At 42.1% G+C, this 24,189-nt stretch overlaps 1 protein-coding gene across 12 annotated transcripts in view; it reads right to left on the bottom strand.

The window, feature by feature from the left end:
- DGKI (diacylglycerol kinase iota) overlaps positions 1-24,189 on the bottom strand; it is a 463,467-nt gene that overhangs the window by 331,061 nt on the left and 108,217 nt on the right. The window contains exon 1 of one of the 12 annotated variants that reach the window (XM_067042069.1): positions 20,675-20,694. The exons of the other annotated variants lie outside the window; for them this stretch is intronic. The gene's annotated coding sequence lies outside the window, so the exon portion shown is untranslated. Of the gene's footprint in view, positions 1-20,674; positions 20,695-24,189 lie in introns of those variants that run through there. 12 annotated transcript variants of the gene reach the window in all.

Raw genomic sequence — 24,189 nt, 5'->3', positions numbered from 1 at the left:
GGGAGGTGAAAAGGTGCAAAAAGGGTTCCTGAAGGAACTCACCACAGGTATTTTGCTGGCATCTTCCCCCTCTTTATTCTTTAATACCACACCCTCCCAGAGCCTGTGGTTTTTCTTCCATACCGACTCCCTATGCTTCTTTCTTCTCCCCATTTCTACTGAATCAAATGTGTGTGTGTGTGTGTGTGTACCTATGCACATGTGCAATGCTTGCATTAGAAAGCCAACAAAAGAACTGGTCAAAAAATATTCAACCTAGAGGAGAAATGATAAATCAGTGGAATTGCTGGTCTTCTTGGTTTTGCTGTTTAAGAAGTCTTGAGATTGACATATACACACTACTATACATAAAACAGATAACTAATAAGAACCTACTGTAGAGCACAGGGAACTTACTCAATACTCTGTAATGACCTATATGGGAACAGAATCTAAAAAAGAATAGATATATGTATATGTATAATTGATTCACTTTGCTGTACAGCAGAAACACAACATTGTAAAGCAATGATACTCCAATAAAAATTAATTACAAAGAAAGAAGTCTACAGCTCAATATACTTGAAATATATTCTTCTGGGCAGAGAGACAAGTCGGATCACATTGACAAATGGCCCAAAACCAAACTTCCCCTAGTCCAATCAATCTTCCCTCAATTATTTAAAATTTCAGGCCTATAACATCCTCCCTTTGATTTTCTTATTATGTCATTATGTGCCTTACGTGACCTGACGTGACGAGACATCGCAACAACGTTAAATCCTTGGAGCATGCAGGAAAGCTCCCCCTCAGCTTGAAAAAAGAGAATCTAACAGAGGTATTTCTATTTAAAATAACTATTTAAAATGTGTAATTTTTTGAAATAACTTTTGTGATATTTTTCTCATTATAAAACATAAATAGATTTAATTAGTCCTAGCAAATTAAAAATGGTGGTAAACTAATCTGTTTCCTTTCTTCCTATACTTCTGTCTCTTGACTTCTGATAAGAGCCTCTATTTCCCTTTTAAGCATACATTTCCATGTAAACTAAACCCAAAGAGAACAAAATGGAAAGTTTTAAATTTCTCTCTGAATCTAACTCTCTTATACTCTTTAAGTTTACTGACAGATTTTATTGGTCCCAACCTGATATCTTTCCTTTGTTTGGGGGGGTATTATCAAGTACATCATCTCTGTTTTTATGACTGTCATATAGTACCTAAAATTAGTTACTAAATAAAATACCCCAATTCTCATCAAACGTCAGCTGTTGTAACATGCCATTATCTGTGGTCCAAGAGACTCTTTTAAGCCCCAACTCATGTTTCCTACTGCCTGCTTTATATCTCACCTTAAAGATTCCTCATACCCACCATGCTCCAAACTGAACGCCTGGTCCCTCCTCCATCTCAGTGGTCCTTTCATCCCCTCAGTTGCTGAGAATCCTCCCTATGGACGCCATCACCCTCAACCTCCACAACCGACTGTCGCTAAATCCAGTCAATTCCACCTCTACAGTATGTCCTAAAGCTCTCCATTCACTGCATCTCCTCTGCCCCAACACCAACCCAAGGCATCCTCACCTATATAACATACCGCAAAAGCCTCCTAACTGGTCTCTCCTCTTCTATACTTTCCCCTTCCAATCCACATCCAATCTCAAAATACTTTTCTCATAGACATCATTCTGAAAAATAAAATCAGGTAAGATAATTCCCTGGTTATCAAAACAGCACTGTTAGACCAAAATCATTCATCAAAACATAATGGTACTGAATTATGATGTTAGTTGCTAAAAAGAGCTGAGAGTTCCAAAAATCTAAGAAAACATGCAGATTCTAATTTAATAATTCACACATGATACGGTCGTGAACTTTCTTCTTCTAACTATGAATTCTTCCGTGGAGGATCAAGGATTCACATATAAGGTAAAATCATCAACAACCCTTTCTTAATGAAGAAGTCAGCTAAGAATGAGGAAAGACTTCCTAAAGCTTTGTCTCCTTAAAAAATACCTTGTAGGGTTCAAGAATTTTTGATATATCACTATTGACCTCTGCTGTTGACCATACAGCTTTATGAAAGATGTTGCTAGTATATCACTTCCTCTGTTTTAATTTTCTCAAAAAGTCTTATCTTGTGCATACTGGTAAAGCTTTTAGGACTTCTCCTGGGAGTCTATTCCCCATTCCTAAATGACCTCACTACTTTGTTATTACAGATCTGATAAAAACTCTGATGAAACACTTCTTACATGTTTCTATTTTATTTATCGAAGCACCTATTTATGCATGTTGTTAGTTAAGGGTGCTGCTGTTTTCAAGATGTACAAAAGAAAACAAACTTATCTCATGAGGAGGAGATGTTTAGCTCCCAAAGCTATTTCCTAATGCCATTTCCATGGAAACAGGACTTTTTCCCCTTAACTGCAATGACATTTATAATCAGGTGTCTAAAGTCATACAAAAGGGAGAAAAGGGGACAGAAATTACCAGCCAATCTTTCCTATGTCAATGGGGAACACAAGGATCATGACCCTCATCTGGGACAAGAGTAGATGTTCAACAAGTTAACCTTTCATCATATTTTCATTTCTAAATACATCATATGACAACAACAACAAAAAAGTTGTCATCAAAAGAGAAGATTCTAAGGACTTCCCTGGTGGCGCAGTGGTTGAGAATCCGCCCGCCGATGCTGGGGACACGGGTTCGTGCCCCGGTCCGGGAGGATCCCACATGCCGCGGAGCGGCTGGGCCCATGAGCCATGGCCACTGAGCCTGCGCGTCCGGAGCCTGTGCTCCGCAGCGGGAGAGGCCACAACAGTGAGAGGCCCGCGTACCACAAAAAAAAAAAAAAAAAAGAGACGATTCTGAGTAAAACCACTCAAGCAACAACCAAAGAGCCCAGCTTAATCCCACTGCTCCTCTAAGAAGCCCGTCCACACCCATCATGTGCCCCCCAGAGCCAAGCACAGAGGGCATCTGATCAAATGCAGAAGAAAAGGGGTTGGGCACGGACTTCCCTGGTGGTCCAGTGGTTAAGACTTCGCCTTCCAATGCAGGGGATGCAGGTTCGATCCCTGGTCAGGGAGCTAAGATTCCCACACGCCTCAGGGCCCAAAAACCAAAACATAAAACAGAAGCAATATTGTACCAAACTCAATAAAGACTTTAAAAATGGTCCACATAGAAAATCTTTAAGGGGGGGGGGAGGATATGGGCAAAGAAGTATTTCTTTGGACAGACCTCTGTAGGGCTCTATTTACATAGTGACAAAGCAGCAGATGAAAGAAGTAGAGGAAAACTCAAATGACTCAAATCAGAATGTTTACCAATTTATGAACTTCTCAAACTATACATCCAACATTCAAGTGACTAAATTTTTTCTTTTCATTTTCCCCCAGATGCTCAATGTCACGTCAATAGCCTTGAGTCTGAGGAGTGAAATAATTTGCAAACCATGAGGAGAACCACATGTAATTTTTCACAGCAAAAACTTAAAACAGAACATTTTGTTTGTGGTCAGAATTGGGAAACTAGGAAACTATCTTGTTATGATTAAACCCTTTTCTACCCACTTCTTTCAAGATCTGCAAGACAAATAATCCATCAGACCAGAATTAAGGCCAAAGAAGGGGGAACTGGCTTGGGGTCTATCTATCACAGGATGATCCAAAATCACATGAGTACAATTTTGTGAATAAAAAATTTACAGAAGTTTGGAGCTACTCCCTGTAAGATACAAACAGAAAAAAAAATGTTGAACTGACTAAAAGTTGCATGGTGAAAATGGCAAATGTTACTCTTTAACACAGTTTTCTGGAATATCTGGTCAATAAACATGTTATTAATTTGGTGTTTTCTTCAAAACAGTAATTTGGGGAAAACTTTAAAGGAAAAATTATGGCATGTCACAACGTGGTCCAAAATAGTGGCAATGTTTCCTTCCGATGTATACCCAGGAGTGGGATTGCTGGATCATATGGTAGCTCTACTTTTAATTTTTTTGAGGAAGTGCCGTATTGTTTTCCATTAGTGGCAACACCAACATATATTCCCACCAACAGTGTGTGAGTATTCTCTTAATCAGTATCTTACAGAGCTATCTGCACCCCTGTGTTCATTGCAGCATTACTTACCAAGATATGGAAACAACCTAAGTGTCCTTTGATGGATGAATCAGTAAACTGTGGTATATATACACAATGGAATATTCTTCAGCCATAACAAAGAAGGAGATGTTCCATCTGTGGTAACGTGGATTAACCTGGAGGGCATTATGCAAGTGAAGTAAGCCAGACAGAGAAAGACAATTACTGTTGGCATCACTTACATGTGGAATCTTAAAAAAAAAATCCAATTTCATGGAAACAGAGAGTCGAATGGCGGTTGGTTGCCAGGACCTAGGGAAGGGGAAGATGGAAATGGGGGGGATGTAGTTCAAAGGGTAGAAACTTTCAGTTACAAGAAGAATAAGTTTTGAGGATCTAACATACAGCATGGTCACTCTAGCTAATATTGTATACTTTAAAGTTGCGGAGAGGGCTTCCCGGGTGGCGCAGTGGTTGCGAGTCCGCCTGCCGATGCAGGGCACGCGGGTTCGTGCCCCGGTCCGGGAAGATCCCACGTGTCGCGGAGTGGCTGGGCCCGTGAGCCGTGGCCGCTGAGCCTGCGTGTCCGGAGCCTGTGCTCCGCAACGGGAGAGGCCACAGCGGTGAGAGGCCCGCGTACCACGAAAAAAAAATAAAGTTGCTGAGAATAGATTTTAAGCATTCTCACCATAAAAAAATAATTTAACTATGTGAGGTGATGAATGTATTATCTTGATCTTGGTAATCATTCCACAGTGTATCTGCATATCAAATCATCACATTTTACACTTTAAATATATACAATTATATTTGTCAATTTTTCCTCAATAAAGCTGGAGGGGGGAAAAAGATTTAAAAAAACAACAGCAACAGCAAAGTTTGTTCCCACCTGGGGAAAGTCACAGTTCAGAGTCCTGTCGGCTAATATCACAAGGTCTCAATCAGCCCTCAACCCCGCAGGCTCAGAAAGGAGGCTTTGTTAACACATTAAAGAATCCTTCTCCCACAACTGAGACTGAGGGATAAATCCAGAATGCTAGTTTATGAATTTCTATCGAGAAAAGATCCACACAGGGAGTTGAATTTTCAGTCTGTGTGAAAAACATTTTACCTCCAGCATGATAACATTCTTTTCCTTCTTGGGAAGCCAAAAAAATAAAAATAAAGAAAGAATGAGGGTGGATAGAGATGAAGGCAAGTTGGAAGCAGTAAATGTAGAGGCTGACATCCAGCCTGGCCTCCCTGATCCAATGCGCTCATCTGGTCTCTGCCAGTGCAACCCAAGAATCCAAAGGCATTCTTTTGCCAAGGTTCCGTTTCGGCTAATCAGGGCTCAGAGAGGCACCACCAGTTTGTCCCAGTGTCTTTTCTGTTTTCCCATGGTTAATCAACCTCATTGTTTAGCAACACATTCTTCCAATAGATATATTAATGCTTTTAGTCACATTCAAGTCGTCTGGCTTGCAGGGGAGCCATTCTGTAGCTTTCAGGTGACTTTGTACATTTCTCTATTACAACAGATTTTGAAGTCTAATTTCAGCAGATCATCTCATGTCCTTTATTTGGAAATTCTGAGGGGTTAGACCAACAGGTCTAACCTGTAGCTCCCAAGGACTAACAATAATCTCATTATCCCAGTTAGTTCACTTTGTTCAAATTAAGTCTGGCTCAGAAAAGATAAAAAGTTTGTGTGTGTGTGTGTGTGTGTGTGTTTTTAAAGGTAGCTGTTCATAAGAAATTAAAACCATTGAGAAAAAATGGAGTAATTGACAGAGGGTTGCCAACTTATTTATTATGCTAAGAGCATTTAAAAGAAAAAAATACCACCTACTAATACCAAGTAAAGATATTTCAACCCAAATATAGGAGAAAAGACAGTCTCAGGATAAAGGAGTGCACTATAGGGTGGTACCCTTAGTTTTCCTACTTTTCTCTGCACCATGGGCACCTCTTTTTTTAAAAATTTTTTTTTTTTATTTCTTTTTTTGTGGTACACGGGCTTCTCACCGCTGTGGCCTCTCACCTCTGTGGCCTCTCCCGTTGCGGAGCACAGGCTCCGGACGCACAGGCTCAGCGGCCATGGCTCACTGGCCCAGCCGCTCCGCGGTATGTGGGATCTTCCCGGACCGGGGCACGAACCCGCGTCCCCTGCATCAGCAGGTGGATTCTCAACCACTGCGCCACCAGGGAAGCCCGGGCACCTCTTTTTATTCCAGTGTGGTCTGGGGGCGGGCACAGGATGGTAGAACAGCACTTGGGAAACCATCCTCAATGGCTCCAACACTCCGAGAGCCTCCTCCCAGACCTCAGGGCAGGATGTGGCCCAGAAACAAGGGCATCTGCCCTGTGCTCCAAAGTCTCCTAGCAAAGAGATTCCCAAGATCTTCCTATATTTAAGAAACAAATGTGACACTCTACAAAAACTAACGCAACTCTTAGGTTTGGGAAGAAATTTACAAAAATAATATATGGTATTTCAATAAAATGCCTACTTCTTGCCTTCAGAGCTGAGCTTCTGCGAAGAGCAGTCCTCGCTTACGTGCCTGGATCCACTCGCATCTGGCCTCTGCCCTCTCGCGCCACTGAAACAGCCCTCAACAAGGTCATTATTAACCTTCTCATGGCTAAATCCAATGAATGTGCTTCAGTCCTTATAAGATTAAGGTCTACGCCGACTACTTCCTTTTTCTTGAATTTTTCTTGGCTTCCAAGACACACCCCTTCATCTCCTTAATGGATTCACATTCATTGCTTAAATCAGGGATGGAAAGGAGAATTAATCTTCCTTATTGACATTGATCAATTGCAGTGGGTTCTAAGAACACTGTGCTGAGAGATTTCCAAGAGCGTTGAGCTTGATGAGCAGTGTTTCCCATGAGCATGAAAGGAGGCACAGGACAAAATCCACGCCAGACAGTTTTTAATCTCATTCTAAATATTGGTATCCCCCAGAGTTTTATCTTTTACTCCCTTCTCATCCCTGGAGTATGTCATCTGTGCCTATGGCTTCAATAACCTCTCACACACTGACTCCCCACGTCCCTGTTTCTAAACCAGAAGTCTCCCTATGTTAAACTATCTATTAACCTGGATATTCCAAAGGCACCTCAACCTCAGCATGTCTATAACTACATCATCTTTCCCCTGAACCTGCTGCTCCCCCAGAATTCTACACTTTGGTTAATGGCACCACAGTTAATGGCACTTCTGACCAAGCCCACAAATTGGCAGTCATCCTAGGCTTCTTCTTTCTCTCACTCCTTATTTTAACTAGTCCCCAGGTCTCGTCACCTTTACAGTCGAGCTCCTCTCCTCCTTCCCCTCTACATCACCATAGTTTGGTTCCTTATCAGCTTTTTCCTGGATTTTTGTGATGGTTCTCTAACTGATCTCCAGTCCATCCCTCACAAAATATGAATGTCATGTCTTTGCTTTAAAAATTCCTCAAGGCCTCCCCTAGTATTTTGAAAACATTTTTCTTTATAACTTTACTGAGGTATAATTGATACACAATAAATGGCACATATTGAAAGTGTTCGATTTGATGAGTTTTTGGTTTTTTTTTTTTTAAGTTAGGGTGGTTTTTCTGGTTTATTTTTGGCTGAGCTGGGTCTTCGTTGCTGCTTGAGGGCTCCTCGTTGCAGTGGCTTGTCTTGTTGTGGACCACAGGCTCTAGGCACACGGGCTTCAGTAGTTGCAGCACGTAGACTCAGTAGTTGCAGCGCATGGGCTTAGTTGCTCCGTGGCACGTGGGATCTTTCCGGACCAGGGCTCAAACCCACGTGCCCTTGCATTGGCAGGCGGATTTTTAACCACTGCGCCACCAGGGAAGTCCCCAATTTGATGAGTTTTAACATACACGTGCACTCATGAAACCATCACGACAATCAAGATAATGAACGCGTCCATCGCCCTCCAAATTTTTCTCGCATCTCTTTGTAATCCCTCCTATGTAGCCTGTATATGCTCTAAAATCAGACCACCTGGGTAAAATCCTCATTCCAAAACTTCAAAGCTGATTTTGGGCAAGTCACTTAAGTTCTCTCCATCTCAGCTTCCTCATTAAAGTAAAAAGGGGATAATAATACTACCAATCTCATATATGTGTGACGAGGAAAATACAGCTACAACTTCAGAGTGCTAAGAGAAACTTCCGGTGGCTCCCATTTCACTAGATTAAAAGGCAAATCCTTTAAAATGACCACATGCGAGGCTCTGTATGATCTAGCGCTCAACAGCAACTGCTCTGCCCCATTGCTGTTCCTTGTACTTGCCGAGCAATTCCTTACCACAGGGACGTTATGCCCCGCTCTTCCCTTTGTTCAAAACATTCTTCCCCAGGGACTTCCCTGGTGGTCCAGTGGGTAAGACTCCACACTCCCAATGCAGGGACCCCGGGTTCAATCCCTGGTTGGGGAACTAGATCCTGCATGCATGCCCCAACTAAGAAGTCCACATGTCACAACTGAAAGATCCTGCATGCCGCAACAAGGATCTCATGTGCTGCAACTAAGACCCAGTGCAGCCAAAATAAATAAATAAATATTTTTTTAAAAAAAGAACAAAAACATTCTTCCCCAAACTTGCCTGGCTTGTTCCCATATTAATATTGTATCTCTGTTCAAAATGCCAAGCCTTTCCTGAGCAATTTTTTACCTTTTTCCCAGCCCCCTTGTGTTTGCTCCACTTCTTCCATTTTCCAAAGTGCTTATCACCCTCCAGCTTCCTCTATATTTGCTCATATATTTATTGTCTCCCTTCACTTAAACATAAGCTTCAGAAGAACAAAGACTTTGCCTCTTCTGCTCATTGTTTCTCCAGCCTTAGGTTCATCCTAGGTACTAAAAACAATTGTTGAATTAACAGTGCCTCTGGCACATAGTAGAGACCCAACAAATAGCAGTTATTATCAGTAATGTGACTGTCATCACCATCATCACATGTGCCCTAGCACCACCGTACCTAGGGAACGACCTCCAACTCTAAAAGAAACTGGAGATGAATGGATAAAGAAGATGTGGCACATATATACAATGGAATATTACTCAGCCATGAAAAGAAATGAAACTGAGTTATTTGTAGTGAGGTGGATGGACCTAGAGTCTGTCATACAGAGTGAAGTAAGTCAGAAGGAGAAAAACAAATACCGTATGCTAACACATATATATGGACTCTAAGAAAAAAAAAATGTCATGAAGAGATTAGTGGTAGGACGGGAATAAAACACAGACCTACTAGAGCATGGACTTGAGGATATGGGGAGAGGGAAGGGTAAGCTGTGACGATGTGAGAGAGTGGCAGGGACATATATACACTACCAAATGTAAATTAGATAGCTAGTGGGAAGCTGCCGCATAGCACAGGGAGTTCACCTCTGTGCTTTGTGACCACCTAGAGGGGTGGGATAGGGAGGGTGGGAGAGAGGGAGACGCAAGAGGGAAGAGATATGGGAACATATGTATATGTATAACTGATTCACTTTGTTGTAAAGCAGAAACTAACACATCATTGTAAAACAGTTATACTCCAATAAAGATGTTGAAAAATAAAAATAAAAATAAAAGAAACTGGAGACCAAACCCTTTCCTCCCCAAATCAGGCACACATCTGCATTCTGAGGGTAATGCCATTGTGTCAAGTTACATTTCTCCAAAGTCCTTGACCTTGTCTAACCTTGATTTCTGGAACTAGCTGCTTCCTGTAATGTTTACTTTCTCAGCTTCCTAAATCTGGCCTCACCACTGAATAAACCACAGGCCTTCTCTTCAGAGCTTAGCCTATTTGACCCTCAAGAAGCTGCCAAAATGAACCTCAGATTTCCTGGTCCCCAAAATAAAAATCCACACCATATGTCAATCCTAAGCTCTGCCTGATCAGGTCTTCTCTACAACTAACTCTTCAAACTCTAGTTGGACCATATAACTTTAAGTGAATTATATATTTTTATGAAACAATCTTTAATTCATATAAACACTTTTGTGTCTTAGTAAAAGTTTCCATCTTCCAGCGATACTTTAAAACCCACTCACAGCTCTTGAGAAAACCTGCAATTCTGTCATGTGTAATACTGATTTATTTGCCTAGATGACAATTGCTATGCTGATATTAGCTATGCAAATACTAACTAGCAAACCAAATAGTGATCTCACAATAGTATGTACAATCACTTTTCAATAGATATTTGTAAATATACATTTTGTGTGCCTTTCATACCATGGGGCCTTATAGGTAGTCAATGAAGATATATTAAATTGAGTTTGCTTGCGTTGTGGAATCTGTGTGATTGAGCTCTAGTACATAATCCTGGGTCATTTTAAACCTCGCCTGATTTGCAATGCCTGAATACTTTGCATACAACATATTTGTTAGAGCCAAATATTCTAATTCAGAGGCTCTCACAAATATAATACACTAAAAAAATGTTCATCGGTTTATTTCCTTCTATCAATGTTTTTCACTCTGATAACCGCCCTAGAGCCTGTGATCCTAACTGCCCTAAACCACCAACCTCTCTCCACAGTTCAGTAAAACTTAGACTTAAAAGCACCTCCTGGGATCTGACAAACACCAGTCTGAATGATGCAGACTGTGTGAGTCATCCAAAGCCACTACGATATTTGCTCCAAATCTCCCATGTACCACATCTTCATCTGTTTGGAAAGTTTCAGATATTGTTCCTACATATGGGTGGACTTGCTTCAGTATCCTTCCTCACTTCTCCAAACCCACCTTTTGTATTATTATTTATTACTTAATAGCTGTATCTCCAAATGGCCTCCACCCCGCATTGATCCTCTCTGCCACCCACACAAACATACACACACGTACACACTCACACAATGACCCCCTACTCCTCCCAGCCGGAAAACATTCTCAAATCTCACTTATCCTTTATAAAGAAGGGTCCTGTAGCTACATCCCCCCCCAGCTTCTCAATCACTCCTCAACCCACAGCAATCCAGCCTCTAATCCCCAATCCCACCGAACCTGATCTCACCAATGGTCTCTGTGTTGGTGAATCCAACAGACGTTCCCCAATCCTTATCTTATTCAGTATCTCTACAAACTTTGGAAATGTTTTGTGTGTGTGGTAAAATATACGTAAAATAAAAGGTACCATTTTAACCATGTTTAAGTATACGGTTCTGTGGCATTAAGTACATTCACACTGTCTGCAACCATCCCCACCGGCCATCTCCTTCCCCGCAGCCCCTGGCAACCACCATTCTACTTTCTGTCTCTATGAATTTGACTACTCTAGGTGCCTCATATAAGTGGAATCATACAGTATCTGTCCCTTTGCAAGTAGCTTATTTTCAGTTAGTATTATGTCTTCAAGGGTCATCCACATTACAGCATGTGTCAGAATTTCCTTCCATTTTAAGACTGAATAACATTCCAGTATGTGTGTACCACATCTTACTTATCCAGCCATCACCAGACACTTGGGCTGCTCCCACCTTTTGGCCTGGGGATACTACCTTGGGAAACTTTTATCCTTCCTTCCATAACTACTGAGAGACATTAGGGTACATTATCCTTGCTAAGCATTAAGGATAAACCAGTGTACAAAACAAAGAATTCTGTTTTCATGGAGTTTACATTCTGATGGGGGGGAGACAAACCGTGAATAATAATTAAGTAAAGCATTAACATGAGAGCCGCAATTTTAAATAGATTGGTCGAGATAGACCTCATTGTAAGGGTGGCCTCTCAGCAACGATGTGAAGGAAGTAAGGTGGTCATCACTTTGATGCTTTCACACAGCACTTGTGACATGAGTATCTACCCCCATCTACGTCTCCATATCGGGGCTTCCACCTATGTGTTCAAACCTACCTTCTGCCATCCGCTACCTTATACATCATGCTTTAGGGATATTAATCTCCTTTGATTTTTCTTTACAAACCATCAGTTTTTTCCTCTTTTCCTTGGTTCATACTGTGCTGTTACCTACAAACTCTTTCCACCTTTCTCTACCTGGTTAAATTTTACTCATTCTTCAAGACTCCACATCAGGAACCATCCTTCCAGAAAAGCTTCTCTGAATACGCCAGATGTGGCCAAGTAGCCCTTTCATGTGCACCCGGGGGACCCTGAATATACCTGAGGTTCAGCATTTACTTCCATATAGTTATAGTATCTCTGAGGTAAATGGTAAGGTAGTAAGGCTTTCCCTTCAACATCTTATTTAAAATAAATTAATATTTCTTGATGGTATAAAGGCACCTCTTAGGTATTTAAATGTCTACTGAGCAGCAAGTCATTTCTTCGGGATTAGGAAGTGCCGCGATGCAAAATTGGTCACTGTGAAGAAAATGGACCAAATTGCATAAGGAGCCCAGAGGAATTTGGGGAAGGAAGGAAGTACAACCTCGACTCTCGGTCTCACACATTTAAAGTGAAGGACACTGGTTGGGACAGACCAAGGGGTCGGGGGCTGAGCCCCCAGGCCGGCTGCAGTACACGTTGTCAGTGAGGCGCGATGCTCCCCTGGACCCTGCCCCCTGGCACCGTGATTACACACCAGGAGCAACAGCTGGAAATGAGCAAACAACCGTGGCCTGAGCCCCCGGCGCAGGGCTACACACACACACGTGTTGTACACAGAGCCACTTGACTTTCACATGGCTCTCTTCTCTCCTTCCCTGCCGCAGCTCATTCCAACTTCTCTGAAGATAAGCCAAAGGAAAATTCAGAGAAGATCATTAGTATGGCCTCACTCTCTTAACCAACGTCCAAACAGATTTTGCAGCCTGAGCAATATGGATGCTGAGAACATCAATAAACCATTTCCAATATTAAAATAGAGTATATTCAGCAGGCAATCTCTGTCAAGATAGGTTTTGGCAAAGGGCAGCCTCATGTAAGGCTTAGGCAAGGGTTGTAGAGACAAACAAAGCTGAACTGCAGACCGGCTCAACCTTTTACTAGCTGTGTGGGAAAGTTCTTTAGCTCCTCTGTGGCTTACATCGGAAAAGGCAAATCGGACGAATAGTAGTCCTTACTTCGTCAGGTTGCTGTGAAGGATAAATGAGAGAATCCAAAGAAGTGCTTAGCGATCGGTAAATTTAACTTTTAAAGTGATCAGCTGAAAGGGAAAACACGTAAAACCTTTCTATATGAGAAGGTCAAACAGCAAACCCACAAATAGCATCCTGTTTGTCCTAAGCAAAATAAACATCTAGGGAAAACACTGGAAGCACTGGGAACTTGAGGTTGACCATATGGGATATTCTGCAGGTTACAAAAATAGCTTAATTTAATCAGAAACCCCAAGCTTCCAAGAGGCCTAAATAAATATGAGGAGGAAATAGATTTTGTCAATCAAGACCTTGTGTCAGGCTCTCCATATTAGACACAGAAATATGATTAACTTAATCAGAAGTCATATGGACCACGGGACAAGACAAGCATTCTATTCAGTTTTTTTCTAATATCTGCCCTCAGATCATTGATAATAGTGGCTTTAAATAATGATCTTTGTTTGTTATCTCTTATAAGTCAGGAGGAATCAGAAGTTTGAACAATCTGTGGAAAAACTCCTAAAAATTTAAGCTAATTGGTTTCGGAAATTGGACTGAACCATTGAGTAGAACATGATTGGATGGCAGGAAACAAGACAGTGTTTTAAAAATGTAGACCCCAAAATACTTAGTTTCCTACACTGGGCCTGTGTACACTCACCCAATAGTGTTAGCTATAACTTTAAAATATTTCGATGTGCCTTATTTAAGAAAACATACATGCAAAATTTCAAAGCAGAGACATCAGAAGATAATGATTTGCATTAGAAAAGATTCTTAATTTACAGGAAATATTCATAGAAGGATTCCTTTGAATAGTAAGATTCCTTACTATTAGTGCAGAAACACTAATTCCAGAAACCAAATCTGCTTCTATTACGTTAAGATCTTATGGAAAAACCCTAACGAACTTTTTGGCCAACCCAATATAAAGTTGTATCTGTATTGATGAATTTAAGGAATTAACAAAAATAACTAAAATCTTACTATCATAAATTGGAAAAGCAGGAAAAGATTTTGAAGATCATGGACGCTAACCCTTTCATTTTATTTAAAAAAATGGTCTGTTTCAGCAGGTGAAGTGACATCACAGACCACCTGGGAATTGGAAGCCAGAAGCTTGGGACTTGGTCCCCCAGGAACTTCTCATCACCCCAAGCTGCATCTCCTTTTCCCTACATATTATTTGGATACTGTATTTTGAAATGCTTCTAAACATCAGCTGTCAATTTTTAATGAGCTAAGAGCCAGAGCTCAAGCCTCCTCTAGACTACCGTCTTTATGAAAGGGCAGATCAATCTGGAGGTAAACGAAGTGTGGCAGAAGAGATGCGCCAGACTGAAAAGTCCCAGCCACATGGGAACTAATTTCACACACAACATCACTGGCAATCTGAGGCTTCACTGCACCGGAGCCATGAAGAAATAGGACCAGTAATTTATTCAACCGATATTTGTTGTCTGTCTGTGTGCCCCAAGCTCTCAGAGTAACGCAAGGAATAAGAGAGAAGCAGTCCTTTACTATCCATCAACCGTGCCAGCCAATACTGATCGAGGGCTTCCATGTTCTGGGCAAGGTGCTAAGCAATCACATAGTTTACCTCATTTAATACACCCAATATACAGCCTGATGAAATATGCCCTATGGTGATCACCATTTTTCAGCTGCAGAAGGAAGCACAGAGAGATTGAGTAACTTAACCAATGTCACACAGCTACTAAGTGACAAAAGTGGAATCTGAAACCAGACCTCAAAGTTTCCACCCTTAGCCAGTGTGCTGGATTGACTCCAAGAGAGTGGTGGGAGATGCACATTAAACACATACCTGCAAATCATTTACTTTACCACTGTAATTAGTTATACAAAGGGGAACCTTAAGTTACTCAGTCCTTTACAAGAAGGATCTAGTCACTGTCACATAGGGCTATTTTCACTACCAGACTTATTCACTACTTGCCAGTGTTACAGTAACATTTACCTTCCAATACAAAATGCCACACTAGTAAAGTACGCTTGTAGTAATGCAGGGGAACGTCGTGTTTACAAGCTTTAAGCAATAACCACTGACACAGACCTGACTTTGTCCATTCAAATTCTGGCTGCCAGAGGAAATGTCCTTTTGTATTGATGTAAGCTTGCAAATGGGTCTTCAAACCACCCAGCCCTGTCTTGCTTGAACACGTTTTTGGTTTTTTTTAATACCAGAGAAGGTGGGGCTTTCTCTTTTCTTTTCACATCCAGTGCACTAACTACTCATGGTGAAATTTCCCAGACTTTAACTCTTTTTTCTTTGCTACAATTCTGAAAATGCCCATCATCCGTCAAACCAGCCCACGCAGGTCTGGTTTCATCTTAGTTATTCATGCCCATAAAAGCAAGAAAGAAAAGAAAGATTCACCCCTCATCCCCCAGGTCTGCTTGATTTATGTCAAATGAGGGCAATTAGTAGACATATGGACAACCTCATCTACCTAATGGAAAGCTTACTCCCTCACTCAGTCATGTTTTCCATCCAAATCTGTTTTAAATGAACTGGGAAAACCATGCAGATCCACTTCATATAGTGCACAGTTAGTGCATCATAAACAGGGAATCGGGATCTGATACCCAGCCTGAGCTCAGCCCTCCAAGCCATGTGCTGGCCTGGCTCTGTGTCCACCTCAAAGAAGGGCATCTCTTCCTCTGCACAGACCTCAGCTTGCCAAGCCAGGTGCTCAAAGGCTGCGTTCTCCCGTGGTGCATTTTTGTAAATTCACACCAGGTATCTTATAGTTTAGCCAGAGCCACAGAATTATCCAACCCTGTGAAAGTCATAGCTCACTGGCTCTCATCTTCTTCATCTCTAAACTGAAAAGATGGACAAAATAAATTCCAAGCCTCCTCCCATGTTTAAAACTCTAAAATATAAAAGTTTAGGCTTCCCTGGACTTTTCAGAGATGCAGTGTGATCTGCCTAAGGGGGGGGTGGGGAAAGGCATGAACAAGAGATCCCAGAGGCTTCCTATGGGATCTCAGGCAGGACTTCTCTGTGGATTCCATCTCTAGCTCTCCTGAGAATTTCCCAAGGGGCTGCCTTAGATCTCTCATCCCTCTCTTCAATGGGAAGAACAGAACCATTTGCCCAGCACCCAGTGTAGTCAGAATGGCCAACGAGAGGGTAGCTATGAAAGCTTTTGGCAAATGTAAAAGGTGTCACATAGATGTGTCAGCTACGTCCTCCCAGAGGTGTTTCTCCTCTGGATTGTCCAGGGGAAGTTCTTTCTGGTCATTTCCCTCCCGATACCCTCCTTCCCTATCTTTCCTATTTGTCAATAGAGTATATGAGAGTGAACATCTGCTTTCCAGTCTATTTTTGCCATTTGCAGGATCGAATTGGCCATCCAGAGAAGGTTGACACTGAGGTCTTCATTATTCCTCCTGCTGTTGCCCAGTGATTCTGCTCCACCACGACTTTCAAGGTTGTAGCAGGAAAGGAAAGGCATCAACTAATCAGTTGCCTTGGAATATAGTTAAAGTTAAGCTCACCACCATATTTCATAGCATATGAAATCTGGGCATCTCCTCTACTTAAAGCCCTACAACAGGATTTGGAAATTGTGGACTCTAACAAATTCAAGCACAAATTCTGTTTATGCAGTCTGAGAAACAGACCACAGAAATTCACATTCTTGGGAAATAAATCTAAAATATCTTGGTTTATTAATTCTGGAGGAAAGACTAGCTTCTTCTGTCTCCCACTTCTGATTTTATTCACATCACCCTGGGGAAAAAGGGAGACTAAATCAGTACTGCTTGGCATGAATGCAAGATGTGTGATGTGAGGAATTTCCACAGGGAGGATGCCTGAGGTCAGGCTGCAGAAGATATTCCCCTGGGGCATCAGCCTGGCTGCCCTGTGTCTCCACTTCAGCCCCCACCAAAGCGTTTCGGCAGTGGCACGTATACAGAGAACGTCCATCAAGCTCTCTCTGGGGATTCACCACAATCGCTCCTCTCTGCCTCAGAACTGGAGACTCAGAGACTGTCTTGCTATAAGAAATGGGGAAATTACCTAGACAAGCCCAACCCTTCCTTCCCTCTACAACAGTCAGCCCCAACCTTGGCTGCTCAGTGTGTTCAAAAGTGGTGCAAATATTTAATCAAGGAAATATCTCTGGAAAATTTCTATGACTTGCTGGTGTCATAATGTTCAGCCTGTGACTACAATTTTTTTTAAAAATATTTATTCATTTATTTATTTATTTTGGCTGCACCGGGCATTAGCTGTGGCACACGGAATCTTCATTGTGGCATGCGGACTTCTTAGTTGTGTCATGCAAACACTTAGTTGTGGCATGCATGACGGATATAGTTCCCCGACCAGGGATCAAACCGGGCCCCCTGCATTGGGAGCATGGAGTCTTACCCACTGGACCACTAGGGAAGTCCCTGTGACTATAATTTTAAATAAACATCCACCCAATTCAACACCCACTTATGATAAAAACCCTTCAGAAAGTAGGCATAGAGGGAACTTACCTTAACATAATAAAGGCCATATATGACAAAACCACAGCTAACATCGTTCTCAATGGTGAAAAACTGAAACCATTTCCACTAAGATCAGGAACAAGACAAGGTTGCCCACTCTCACCACTATTATTCAACATAGTTTTGGAAGTTTTAGCCACAGCAATCAGAGAAGAAAAAGAAATAAAAGGAATCCAATTCGGAAAAGAAGAAGTAAAGCTGTCACTGTTTGCAGATGACATGATACTATACATAGAGAATCCTAAAGATGCTACCAGAAAACTACTAGAGCTAATCAGTGAATTTGGTAAAGCAGCAGGATACAAAATTAATGCACAGAAATCTCTTGCATTCCTATACACTATTGATGAAAAATATGAAAGAGAAATTAGGGAAACACTCCCATTTACCACTGCAACAAAAAGAATAAAATACCTAGGAATAAACCTACCTAAGGAGACTAACGATCTATATGCAGAAAACTATAAGACACTGAAGAAAGAAATTAAGGATGATACCAACAGATGGAGAGATATGCCATGTTCTTGGATTGGAAGAATCAACATTGTGAAAATGACTCTACTACCCAAAGCAATCTACAGATTCAATGCAATCCCTCTCAAACTACCAAAGGCAGTTTTCCCAGAACTAGAACAAAAAATTTCATAATTTGTATGAAAACACAGAAGACCCCGAATAGCCAAAGAAATCTTGAGAACGAAAAATGGAGCTGGAGGAATCAGGCTCCCTGATTTCAGACTATACTACAAAGCTACAGTGATCAAGACAGTATGGTACTGGCACAAAAACAGAAATATAGATCAATGGAACAGGATAGAAAGCCCAGAGATAAACCCACGCACATATGGTCACCTTATCTTTGATAAAGGAGGCAAGGATACACAATGGAGAAAAGACAGCCTCTTCAATAAGTGGTGCTGGGGAAACTGGACAGCTACATGTAAAAGAATGAAATTAGAACACTCCCTAACACCATACACAAAAATAAACTCAAAATGGATTAAAGGCCTAAATGTAAGGCCAGACACTATCAAACTCTTAGAGGAAAACATAGGCAGAACACCCTATGACATAAATCACAGCAAGATCCTTTTTGACCCACCTCCTAGAGAAATGGAAATAAAAACAAAAATAAACAAATGGGACCTAATGAAACTTAAAAGCATTTGCACAGCAAAGGAAACCAGAAACAAGATGAAAAGACAACCCTCAGAATGGAAGAAAATAGTTGCAAACGAATCAATGGACAAAGGATTAATCTCCAAAGTTTACAAGCAGCTCATGCATCTCAATATCAAAAAAACAACCTCATCCAAAAATGGGCAGAAGACCTAAACAGACATTTCTCCAAAGAAGACATACAGATCACCAAAAAACACATGAAAGGATGCTCAACATCACTAGTCATTAGAGAAGTGCAAATCAAAACTACAATGAGGTATCACCTCACACCAGTCAGAATGGCCATCATCAAAAAATCTACAAACAATAAATGCTGGAGAGAGTGTGGAGAAAAGGGAACCCGCTTGCACTGTTAGTGGGAATGTAAATTGATACAGCCACTATGGAGAATAGTATGGAGGTTCCGTAAAAAATAAAAAATAGAACTACCATATGACCCAGCAATCCCACTTCTGGGCATATACCCTGAGAAAACCATAATTCAAAAAGAGACACGTACCACAATGTTCATTGCAGCACAATTTACGATAGCCAGGACACGTATGCAACCTAAGTGTCCATCGACAGATGAATGAATAAAGAAGATGTGGCACATCCATACAATGGAATATTACTCAGTCATAGAAAGAAATGAAACTGAGTTATTTGTAGTGAGGTGTATGGAGCTGGAGTCTGTCATACAGAGTGAGGTAAGTCAGAAAGTGCAAAACAAATACTGTATGCTAACGCACATATATGGAATCAAAAAAAAAAAAGGTTCTGAAGAACCTAGGGGCAGGACAGGAATAAAGATGCAGACGTAGAGAATGGACTTGAGGACACAGGGAGGGGGAAGGGTAAACTGGGACGATGTGAGAGAGTGGCATGGACATATATACACTACCAAATGTAAAATAGATAGCTAGTGGGAAGCAGCCGCATAGCACAGGGAGATCAGCTCGGTGCTTTGTGACCACCTAGGGAGGTGGGATAGGGAGAGTGGGAGGGAGATGCAAGAGGGAGAAGATATGGGGATATCTGTATACATATAGCTGATTCACCATGTTATAATGCAGAAACTAGCACACCATTGTAAAGCAATTATACTCCGATAAAGTTTGTTAATAAATAAATAAAGAAACAAACATCAAACACACTAAATCCATGTAGGATGAGGATGCTCTCATGGAACAGCCAAAAAGACTGGACTCTTGGGCCATACCCTGCTTGTAAGGCAGCTGGATACTGGAAGTGGAGTGGGCTTTACAAGTGGCTCTGGGTCCAAATCTTAGTCTGTCATATTCTGAATAATTTGGCAGATCAGTTAACCTCTCTGAGCCTCAATTTCCTCATCTATAAAAAGGGCCAATAAATCTCTACTGGAAGGGTTATTTTGAGAATTAGAAAAATACATTTAAAGAGGCCAATTGAAGAGTCTGTCCCAGAGTGGTAGGACATCACCATTGTAACATGCTGCTACTCTTCGCCTCTCCTTTCTTGCCTTCCATCAGATCAGAAATCCCAAAAAGGAGACAATCTATCCAGCAGGTGCTGTGTACGTGGAAGGTCGTACTGTACAATCTTCTTGATTTTAATTAGTAAAAGACAGCAGGTATACGAAAGTCAGCCTGCCACGGGCACACTATTCTGTATATAAACATCGGAGGTATTACTCGCTCCTGCACAGTTTTACAGATGCCTCTTCACACCAACTGGATACCTGCAATGCTTAGAGAACGTGCAGATGGACAGGTGAAGTGCAGAGGTTTGAAAAGAGGGCATGTGAAAAACCTTATCCAACCAAAAGAAGAAAGGTAATCCCATGAGGTTCCTTCTGGCTTATCCCAGCTTCTGATTCTTAATAGGTCGCGTCCCTCTGTACCTTGATTCCTTCGTGTTCAGATCACAGAGAGGTCGTGGGTTACGCAGAAAGATTTCGTTGGAAAGCACCACGCAGTGCTCCAAGAGGCATCTGTGTCTGAATGATAAAACCAAACAAACCACAGGTGCCAAATGTGCATGGAATCTGCCAGCCAAGCGTGGCCCCGTGTGCCCAAGTACCTATCTGAATCACTAAGAATGACAGTCCTTCCTGGGTTTGGGGTTGAATCTAGTTGTGATAACTATCTTGACAAATTTGGACACTCGCTCCAATTTCATGAATTTGCAACGTTGGAAGAGTTGGAAAACCCAGTCAATAGATCTAACACAAATAAAACCTCTTGATTGTAGCAATGCAGAAAACCATAGGAGTTGCTATACAATAACAAAGCTCTACATTTTGTTAGTGTTTTCACATCTACAAATATAATACATAATCATAATCTTGACTCTCTTGAAAAGATTCCTGTCGAGAATGTATATCTGCCTTATGGATAGCTGGAGAAAAGTTATTTGTGCACAACAAGCTTTTAGTGGCCCAAATCACAATCTCACCAAACCTGTACTAATTAGACAATCAGCTATCTGTTCTTTGATAATGATCTCCCATAAACAGTTCCCGCTTGAGTCAGATTTACAGCATACCTCCTTCCAAGGAGGCAAAGAGACAAACTCTCTCACATGCTCTCATATGCCACAGGCAGCTCTTTGGCTCAGGGATTGTCCCCAAACGGATTGTCATTCCTCTTTTCACCCCACCCTCCTCGCCCACCTACTGCCATCCCAATTCTGTCAGCTGTAGCCTCCATAAGGAAAAAGAGGAAAGAAAGGACTAGAACGTTAAAAGCCTTCCTAGGTAGGGTCCCCTTGCATCCAGAGCAGCAGCAGAGAACCTTGGCATCTCTCTGGGTAGAAACAGAGCTTCAATTTAGAAAGTGCCAGATTAACATGCAAACCGCAAACACAGGCTCATGGAATGAAAGCCCAGGTATACAAACAGCCTATGTGTCACTCAATAAATAGAACTGCAAGAAACAGAATAAGTTACTGAGAAGAAAACTGAAGTTGGGAAGGAAAACTTAAGTGTGTGAGTGCGGAAAAAGGATTTGATCCACAAGTAACCACTAACAAGACTAAAATTTTATATATAATGGAGTTTACTAAATAAAGTAATACATGGGAAGATACTGAATGGAAAATGTAAGGCTGTTTCCTTATAATCATAATACCTAATGTAAGGGAGTTCCGGTGGGAGCAGGATTTTAAAATTGTTCTAAAGCTGGAAAAACATCCACTTGTAGGTTTCTGCCTTATAAAGTGAAGCAGGCGTGGGGGTTGGGAGGGGAGGTGAAGGGCGCCAGACTTCGCCTTTGTTATGGAAAGGATCGCTTTAGTAGGCCTTTTATTCAGGCAGATGAAAGGCAACAAGGTACCCTCCCATTCTTCTTTGGAAAGCCTGAATTCAAAGAAACCCATTGTAAAAACATATTAAGTATCTATTTAATAATGGAAATCGACTACCCTAACAGAACTGTGTCTGCAGAGGCAGAATCGTGCTTTTGTTTTTTTTCCAAAGTTTGATTAAGAATTGATTAATCCTTGAGATTCTGGTTTGTTCTTGAGCTACTGTGTTTTTATCACACACGCTTCTGCTCTCAGAAGATGGAGCTGGATGGGCTTCCCTGGTGGCGCAGCGGTTGAGAGTCCGCCTGCCGATGCAGGGGACGGGGGGGTTCGTGCCCCGGTCCGGGAGGATCCCACGTGCAGCAGAGCGGCTGGGCCCATGAGCCATGGCCGCTGAGTCAGCGCCCCGCAACGGGAGAGGCCACAGCAGTGAGAGGCCCGCGTACCGCAAAAAAAAAAAATTAATTAATTAATATTTTTAAAAAAGAGCTGGAGCTAGACTATCAGGTCTGAGGCAAGGCTTCACCCTCCTTCCCCTGCCCCTGGAGGAAAGGCCACAGGAAGGCAATTCGGGCTTGTCAAAGCACAGTCTGGATAGCCTGCTGGTCCCCCCCCCCCCAGAGGCATGATTTGAGCCCAAATAATCCAGATTTGGATTAAGGCACTGCCAGTTATATTTTCGGGGACACGGGGACCAAGCCACACTGCGACGAATCTCCCCTGGAGGGAAATGAGTTTCCCCCTGGCATTCATCCTGGGAAGAAGTGATCCAGAGTTTTTATAAAAATAAATGCCTTGAAACAGGTCAGGAAAGTCATCTTCTCTGTCTCCGCAGGCCATTGGGTCTGAAGACTCTCAAGCATGTAGGGGCTTGACCGAGTCCCTACCGCGGGGGGCGAGATGGAGACAGAAGCGAGCCCCGGAACCAGGAAAACAAGAGACTCTAAAAGTGAGACTCTAAAGTGACGTCTGAGGCTCCACGAGTCCAAACACATCTGGTACCAGCCGTGAGCTGTGCTCTGGGTCTTGCCCGCTTTATCTTCAAGGCTTCAGGACGTCCTTATGAACCGAGCCTCGTGGTGGCTGTCCTGGCAGGACCTAGGGAGCACGTGAGAAGAGGATGCAGTGGCGGTGACCGGGGGGAGGAGGGGCAGGCTCAGCAAGTCCTTCAATAGCGCCAGCGTCAGCCAGCAGGTGAGATGTGGGGATCGGAAGCTGGAACTCTACAAGACCTCTTAGAGAATCCCTAGGGGGCAGGACTCAGCAAATTCCTCAAAATCACTGAGAGATATTCTGAAGGAAATGTATTTCTAGTCATTTGGCTACTGAGGTTCCTTGTCTTAATAATTTAAGATTAAAATCTGAGCTTGATCTCATTTTTTTTTTTTGTATCACAGGCTGGTGAAAGCTGGGACTCTACCAGCATTCGTTGGAGTTACTATTATTAGCCTCTGTCGTTAAAAACTGCTAGTGTTCACCCATTCCTGGGTCCCCTTTTCTTCCTCGGGATTCAGAAACTTTACTTCCAGCCCCTGTACTTGAGTGAGGTTATATGCCTAGATCAGCACAATGGCATGTGAGCAGAAGGGCATCTAACGTGTAACTTCGATGTCGAGGCGGTTAAGGGCTGGGTGCCGACACCCGGCCTTCTTGGCCTTTGCTGCGCAGGCATTAAAGATCACATGCTGAGATGGAATGGCGGCATCACAAGGAGAAGGTAACCTGGACCCCGAGTCCGCAGAGAGAAGATGGCATTCCGCCCCTGCCTCCCTCCCCCGACAACCTGACTCAGACTTTGTGTGAGGCAAACTTCCTCTTTCGTTGTGCTGAACCAATTAGATTCCAGGGTTTATCTGTTATGGCAACATACTCTAAGGAGTCTATCCTAACAAATGCAAACCCATGTTACAGAGAAGGATATAAGGTCTTGAAAAAACACTGAAAACACAGAAAAATATACAAAAGAAAATAAAAATTTCTCATGGCTCTCTCTCTCCCAAGAAACAATACTACCAATAGAATGTAAGAGGTCTATGAGACAGAACTATTGTCTGTTTCATGGTCTGTTTCTGTGCCAAAAAATACTTGGCACAAAGCAGACACTTAGTAAAT

This window comes from Kogia breviceps, chromosome 9 (assembly GCF_026419965.1).
Source record: "Kogia breviceps isolate mKogBre1 chromosome 9, mKogBre1 haplotype 1, whole genome shotgun sequence".
In the NCBI taxonomy this organism is placed as follows: domain Eukaryota; kingdom Metazoa; phylum Chordata; class Mammalia; order Artiodactyla; family Physeteridae; genus Kogia; species Kogia breviceps.
The sequence above is the reverse complement of the archived record's forward strand: the minus strand, read 5'-3'. Positions and strand labels throughout refer to the sequence as shown.